The sequence below is a fragment of the Bubalus kerabau genome, chromosome 10 (genome assembly GCF_029407905.1).
Source record: "Bubalus kerabau isolate K-KA32 ecotype Philippines breed swamp buffalo chromosome 10, PCC_UOA_SB_1v2, whole genome shotgun sequence".
NCBI lineage: Eukaryota > Metazoa > Chordata > Mammalia > Artiodactyla > Bovidae > Bubalus > Bubalus kerabau.
The window spans coordinates 17,485,476-17,491,696 of record NC_073633.1 but is presented as its reverse complement, the minus strand read 5'-3'; the positions used below and the strand labels follow the sequence as shown (position 1 = coordinate 17,491,696).

General features: G+C 45.3%; 1 protein-coding gene across 1 annotated transcript in view; it reads left to right on the top strand.

Annotated features, from left to right (window-relative positions):
- The first annotated feature begins 312 nt into the window (after positions 1-312).
- MEGF11 (multiple EGF like domains 11) overlaps positions 313-6,221 on the top strand; it is a 389,965-nt gene continuing 384,056 nt past the window's right edge. The window contains exon 1 of the mRNA XM_055536753.1: positions 313-1,075. The gene's annotated coding sequence lies outside the window, so the exon portion shown is untranslated. The remainder of the gene's footprint in view (positions 1,076-6,221) is intronic.

The following is a 6,221-nucleotide window of genomic DNA, read 5'->3' as shown; positions in this document are numbered from 1 at the left end:
TGCTGTTGGAGAGGTTCTTTTGAAGGGTTTAGAGCCTGTTTAGTGGGACTGAGAGCTGGGGTTTTTTTGGAGAGGGTCCCTCGGCCCTTGTCCCCTGCCAGTTGGGCGGGGTCCCCGAGGGCGTCGAATCCACCGTCTAAGAGCACCCCATCCTTCGCCGGGTTTCCCCTAGTGCGCATACCGCTCTTTGCGTTGCTCACACGTTTTTTAAGCCGTTAGAAATTCAAGATCCACGACTGCAGTCTCCACCTCTTCCTCCCAATTCACAGATATGCAAAGAGGGCCCAGAGAAGTTGCAAGTATTCGCTTGTAGCTAGCTAATGGTGTAAGGGAACAGTAAACCAGGTCTCTGGACTTCTCATTCAGGAATTCCCCGCCCCCATCACTCTGTGCTGTCCTTACCACTTTCTCAGCGCAGGGCAAGTATAAGCCCTTTGCAAGCTGCGGGACTGGGTGTGTGTGAGGTTAGAGGCAGAGGGCTGGTCTCTTGTTAGGTGCTATGCTTCAATCATCCCCCAGGACAAATCACTTAGGTGACAGTTGGTCCAATACCTATCCTGTGCCTGCACTGAAGTCTGGGGGTAAAGGGAGCTCTTAAGACTCTGCCCAGTCCCCACAGGTGCAGTCTACAGGGAAAGAATAGTCACTATCTTGTAGCCAAGGGAGGGAGTACAGGCTTCCCAGGTGAAATCACTGTTTGGAGGGGAGGGCTAGGGTGCTCCCTGGAGAAAGGAGGGTTTGGAATTGAGCCTTGGGTAGATTTCTAATTGAGGGAGTAGGATCACCCTGGCATGGCACCAGGCTGGAGTCCTGAGAGGGTAAAAAAGCTCTTATTAAGTGTTTGGTCAAAAGACAGCAGAGTCAGAACCCGTGAGAACTGGCCTTTGAGTGAGAAACAGGAGGGCAGTTAGAAGACCCACTGCTTAGAACTAATGCCCAGAACCTGTGGTCAATGTCTTATCATCCTTCAGCTCCCGCCTCTCCCGCACAAGGATTCTAATACGCAAAACAAAAGACATCCCCCTCCGCCTGGGAAAAAACCCTGGCCCAGAGGTCTTCTAGTTCCAGATCCAAGGTGAGCAATTGGCTAAATGCCCATAGAGCCAAGGGTTCTGGCTTCAGCTGGAAAATATTCAGGCCCTTGCTTCTCCTTTTCCCTTTTCTCCTTGTTCCCTGGGGTTTGAAATAGTTTCTTTGCCCCTTTCCAAACATAACTTTTGGGTACTTGAAGGTTTGGGGCTTATGATTGGACTTACTATGAGCAGGGCATTTACCATGCTAGGAAAATTTAGTCAATAAACAGTTCTTGAGCTCTTACTTTGTGCCGGGCACTGGGCAGACAGCCATGAACCAGCCAGGCAGAGTCCCATATCTCACGAGGCTGGCATTCTAGGTGTCATTCTCAGGCTTAAACTCTAGATGTAGAGTGGGGGCAAATATAAGCGATGTCTGAAGAACTGCTGAAACGGGACAATAGAACAGAATAATCCCGAGCCTCCTCTCTGGTGGTTCAAGGCTCTGAGGTAAGAAGGCTTGAGGCTACTGGCTATGGCATTTCAAAATTCTGTGGGTGACCATGACTCTGGCTCCTGGTTGCTAAGGGTAACCCAGAGGCAGCTGCAGTGATGACCTTAGATGTGGCATTGGAGGACTGCTCTGCAGAGCTTCTGCCGGTCAGAGTATGGTGGGAGGGAGCTGTTGAGTATTGGCAACATGATCTTGCTAGGTATCCATAGAGACTGGTGCCAGGTAACCACATACTTCTTAAATTCTAGCACCCACAGCTTCTTGGTGAACACTGTAGCCCCATCGTACAGATGGGTAAATGGAGCCCTACTCTGCAGTTTGAGACAGTTATTCAGAAAGGAGCCCAGGCTCTGAAAAGTCCAGGTATCCCTTATCCCTGATTCAATTTAAAATAATGCTCTTTCCTTCCTGTTTTGTAGACCAGTGCTTCTCAGACTTCAATGCAGCATGCTTGCTTGAACACAGATTGCTGTGCTCCACCCCCAGAATTTTTGATTCAGCAGGTCCAGAGTGGGCCCAGTAATTTGAATTCTTAACCAGTTCCCAGGTGATGTTGATCCTCTTGGCCCCAGGACCACAATGAAAGAACTACTATGTGAGAACACGGGAAAGTGAGTGATTTTCCTGAGCTGATGCAGTGAGGGAGCCTGGAACAAAGACTGTGATTTAGCTCTAGGAACTCCAAGAATTTGCCTAGGGATGATCCCCTCCCCCTTACCCACCAGGAGACCATAGAATTAAAAGAATATTTTCATCAGTACATATACAGAGAGAATATATCCAATATAATTAGGGAATAAATAGGTGTCCTGTGTTGGGATGTAGACTTGAGGCCCTGTGGCTCTGTGGGGGTTTATTTTAGCACTGATATAATTGAAAAGATGTCATCCACTCCAAGAGCCCCTCATGAAACTTTCATGGCCCCAGTGGTCATTGTCCAAAGAGGCATGTCTTCTTCATTTAAAAGAAAGTCAGGGAGATTGCTTCTCCTGCTAGTGGGACTATCTGTGTTTCATTTGACAGCATCTATGTAATGTGTTCATAGGGGACAAAGAAAAAGTTGAATAGTTGAACAGAGAGGCATTGGAGGAAGTCCACCTCACAGGTTTACAGATGTTTGTGGAACATTTTGTAATGTTTTGAAACTGTCTGTCTGTTTCACCTTTGTCTCTGATGTGAAGCTGTATCTCAGCAGGAGAGTTTGTTTCACCTTAGCTGGTTGGGCAAGTGTATCAACACATTTTATCCCCAATGTGTTAATTAGACCCAAAAGAAAAGAATCATAAAAGAGTTGTTCTCCTAAATGCTGGCATTTTTCATCTGGATTCTATTTATTGATTATTTTACAGTTGAGAAGGAGCAAAAAAAAAAATCCATGTTTTTATAGCAAATAAAGCTGGCTGCAGTAATTATGCAGGCTCAACATGTCTGTTCTGGAGCAGGAAGTTGGAATTCAGCCTGACTCTCAAACATTTGGGTGAGATCTAATTGAGAAAGACATTTCAAAGAACAAATATTTAGGAACGCGGACTTTCAGTGATGGTCTCTGTGGGCGAAGCGTGAGTCCGTTGCTTTTGGCTTGATCCTTAGAGGTGGGGGGAGGTGATGGGGAAGGACCTGGTAGAAATGTTGAGACCACAGTGCAAATGTGAAGCTGAAACTTAAAGATAATCAGTGAAGCTGAGTAAAGGGAAGAAAGATAACTGATGAGCAAAGGGAGAATCAATTAATCAAATATAGATTGAACACATATTGAAGGTCCAATCTTGGGAAAGGCACAATAAGGGCAAGGAACAGGCTTTTACTTGTTATGTATCTCCAATGATGCTTAACTCAGGTAGTAGTGACAAAAGCCCTTGATTGGTGTGGGTATCAGTCAGGGGTGCACATAGCAAAAACCTGAATTCAACTGGCTGAAACAGTTATGCCTTAGCATCTCCTACAACAACAGATGTGGGCCGTCTGCCCCAAGCTTAGTTCTTTCAGTGGTTCAATACATCATCAAAGATACAAATTCTTTTCATCATTTCTTGGTCTCAAGGTCACAGGTTGGCTGTAACAAATCCAGGTATTACACCCTTACGATTATGTGCAGAGGCAGAAAAGGCAGGAGGGGAACCTTTACCAGAAGGCTCAGTAGACTTTCCCTCAAGTCTCACTGGCTGAATTGTGAGTCACATGTCCATGCATAAGCCAACCACAGGCAAGGGAAGGAGACCACCATAACTGGTTCAGAATAATCTTGATTTGTTGAGTCTCTGAGATGAAAAAAATTAGAATGCTTTTGGAAAAAAGAAAGGAGCAACCAACAAAGCCTGCTATAGCATTTAAGACTTGGGTTTTAATTTTCTATACTCCTTCTCAGCCCTGTGACTCTGAGCAAAGTATTTTACTTCTTTGAGTCTCAGTTCATTCATCTGTGTAATGGGAATTTATTGGGAAACTAGATATGATTTAACTCAATAACTGCACTTGATTAGTATGTAAGAAGTAGGAAGTTATTTGAAGATTTGATCTCTGATGTCCAAGAATTATAATCTAGTGCGGCAGACTTGTAAGGTCTAGACCATGTAGACTATCAAATAATCAGAGAACAGAACAGGAGAGTAAATCAATAATTGGGACTTGCAGGCCAACCATGGTATGAGGAGTATAACATCAGTGGGAGCCACGGAAGTTAGAAAAGACCTCCTAGAGGAGGTGGTTCATAGTGCATACTGGAACTCCAGCATCTTGGTATGGATGGGTCATGAGCTTCTGCCCAGCTTACTGTACTGCCTCTTGCTTTGCTTTTCTCCGTGGCGAAATGGGACCTTAAGCCAAGTTGGGTTCTGATCTCTTTTCTGTCTTTGACAATCCAAATATAGTCTGCAGCTCTGGGAGGCAGTCACAGTGAGTTCCTTGCCAGTCAACTGGTTCTGGTTTCCAGTCCTTTGAACGGCCCATCAGTCTCCAAATCTTCATACATTCTAGTTGCTGATTAGATACTATTATTGTTAGGATATCTGGCTGCTATCATAAAGTCTACATGCCTAAAGTGGAATCTAATGTCTTCCCATCTCTCAAGCCATCTGCCCTTCTGGATTCTTCATTCTTGTTGTTGGCGGCACTGTCTTCCCAGATGCTTGGGCTTAAAACCTTAGCAACACTTCTGATGCCTGCCTCCCTCTATTTCAAATATTAAAGCATGGACTTTCTTTTCTCTTCATTATGTTTCTTGAATATAAGTTCTCCTTTCTGGCATGAGATGCTCCCTTTGTGCAGGTTCTTTCTATCTCATGCTGGGAGATGGCAGTAGCCTCCTGCTCTGATCTCCCAGCCCCAAGCCATAGTGCCTTGGGGTCATGGGGACAAACGACCAGAGAATAAAGCAACAATTGGGACTCGCAGGCCAACCATGGTAGGAGGAGCATGAAATCTCCTACAGGAGCATTCTATGGTGTTCGGCAAATAGAATGGTCACTAATTTGAGTACAGAGGTGGTGATGAGCCTAGAATCCGTGCTGCAGACACATTATATTGCTTGAGGTGCTATTTTGCAGCTTCTCATATCTCCCTCTTTCAGGTCATCCCCAAATGTCATTTTTATCCACTCATTACCTTACATTTTTCCCCATAGTACTCACTGGATGAAGCCCAAACTCCTCAACAGACCCCTGTAAATCTCCACAACTTGCCTGCGTTCTTTCTCCTGGTGGTGTGGCTCGCTGTCACGTCTGACTCTGCTTCAAGTTCTGCCTTTCTCTGAGTTTAAGTCAAACCACCCTTTCCTTCAAGGCCAGGGTTAGAGCTGCATCCTCATTAGACCATCCCGGACCACCAGAGCCCATAGTGATCGCGAAGCATCCGTCTCTCCTTCCCCTGAATTTCTGTAGCAGTTATTGCTGACAACACAAATTTGGTACTTAACAATACACTCTGGGGTCATTGTTCAGCATTTTATTGCAATGTCCCTCATCTTCCCAATTGGATGTAAGGCCATCAAGGTCTGAGATGGGGTGAAAGCGAAACCTTCTTTGTATCCAGTTGTAATCTGTAAGCACAGGGCACTTCAGTGAATATTTATTGAATTAATAAATCAGGAATAAGGGGAATAAGATTATTTACCTGAAAAGTCAGTTCATCCTCACCCTTTTTTCCTTAACCTCAATTTGGAGAAGAGACTCACTTTGATGAATGCCTGCCTGCTGTATGCCAGGCACTGGTTTAGGTGATTTTTAGGAGCTGTTGGAACTCAGCCTTATAAACACCCTTGAGGTTGGGATTATGGTCGTCATTTTACAGATGAGGAAGTGGAGGCTGGGAGAGGTTAAGTGGCTTCCAGGCTCACTCAGCAGCGGGAGGCAATGGGAGGGCGAAGTCAAGGTCTCTCTTCTACGCTCCATTTCATACATCTTCCGGATGTTCTCCTGACCTGTGGGTGCCCTGTTATCCCAGCCTCTTTTTCCCATTTGCTCTGTCCCCCTGCCTCCTTCCATCTCTCATCTCTGATGAGACTCAGGCCCTCTCTGGTGTGCTGGGGGACTTTTAAAACTGTGACGTTTACCATGACTCTTTCCTGAAGACCTTCCACCCCCTGTTATGTTGTGGCTTGTTTTGATCTCTCACTTTTTTGAAAAGAGATATTTTATTTATTTATTTGGCTGCATAGAGTCTTAGTTTCAGCACACAGGCTCTCTAGTTGTGGCTTGCGG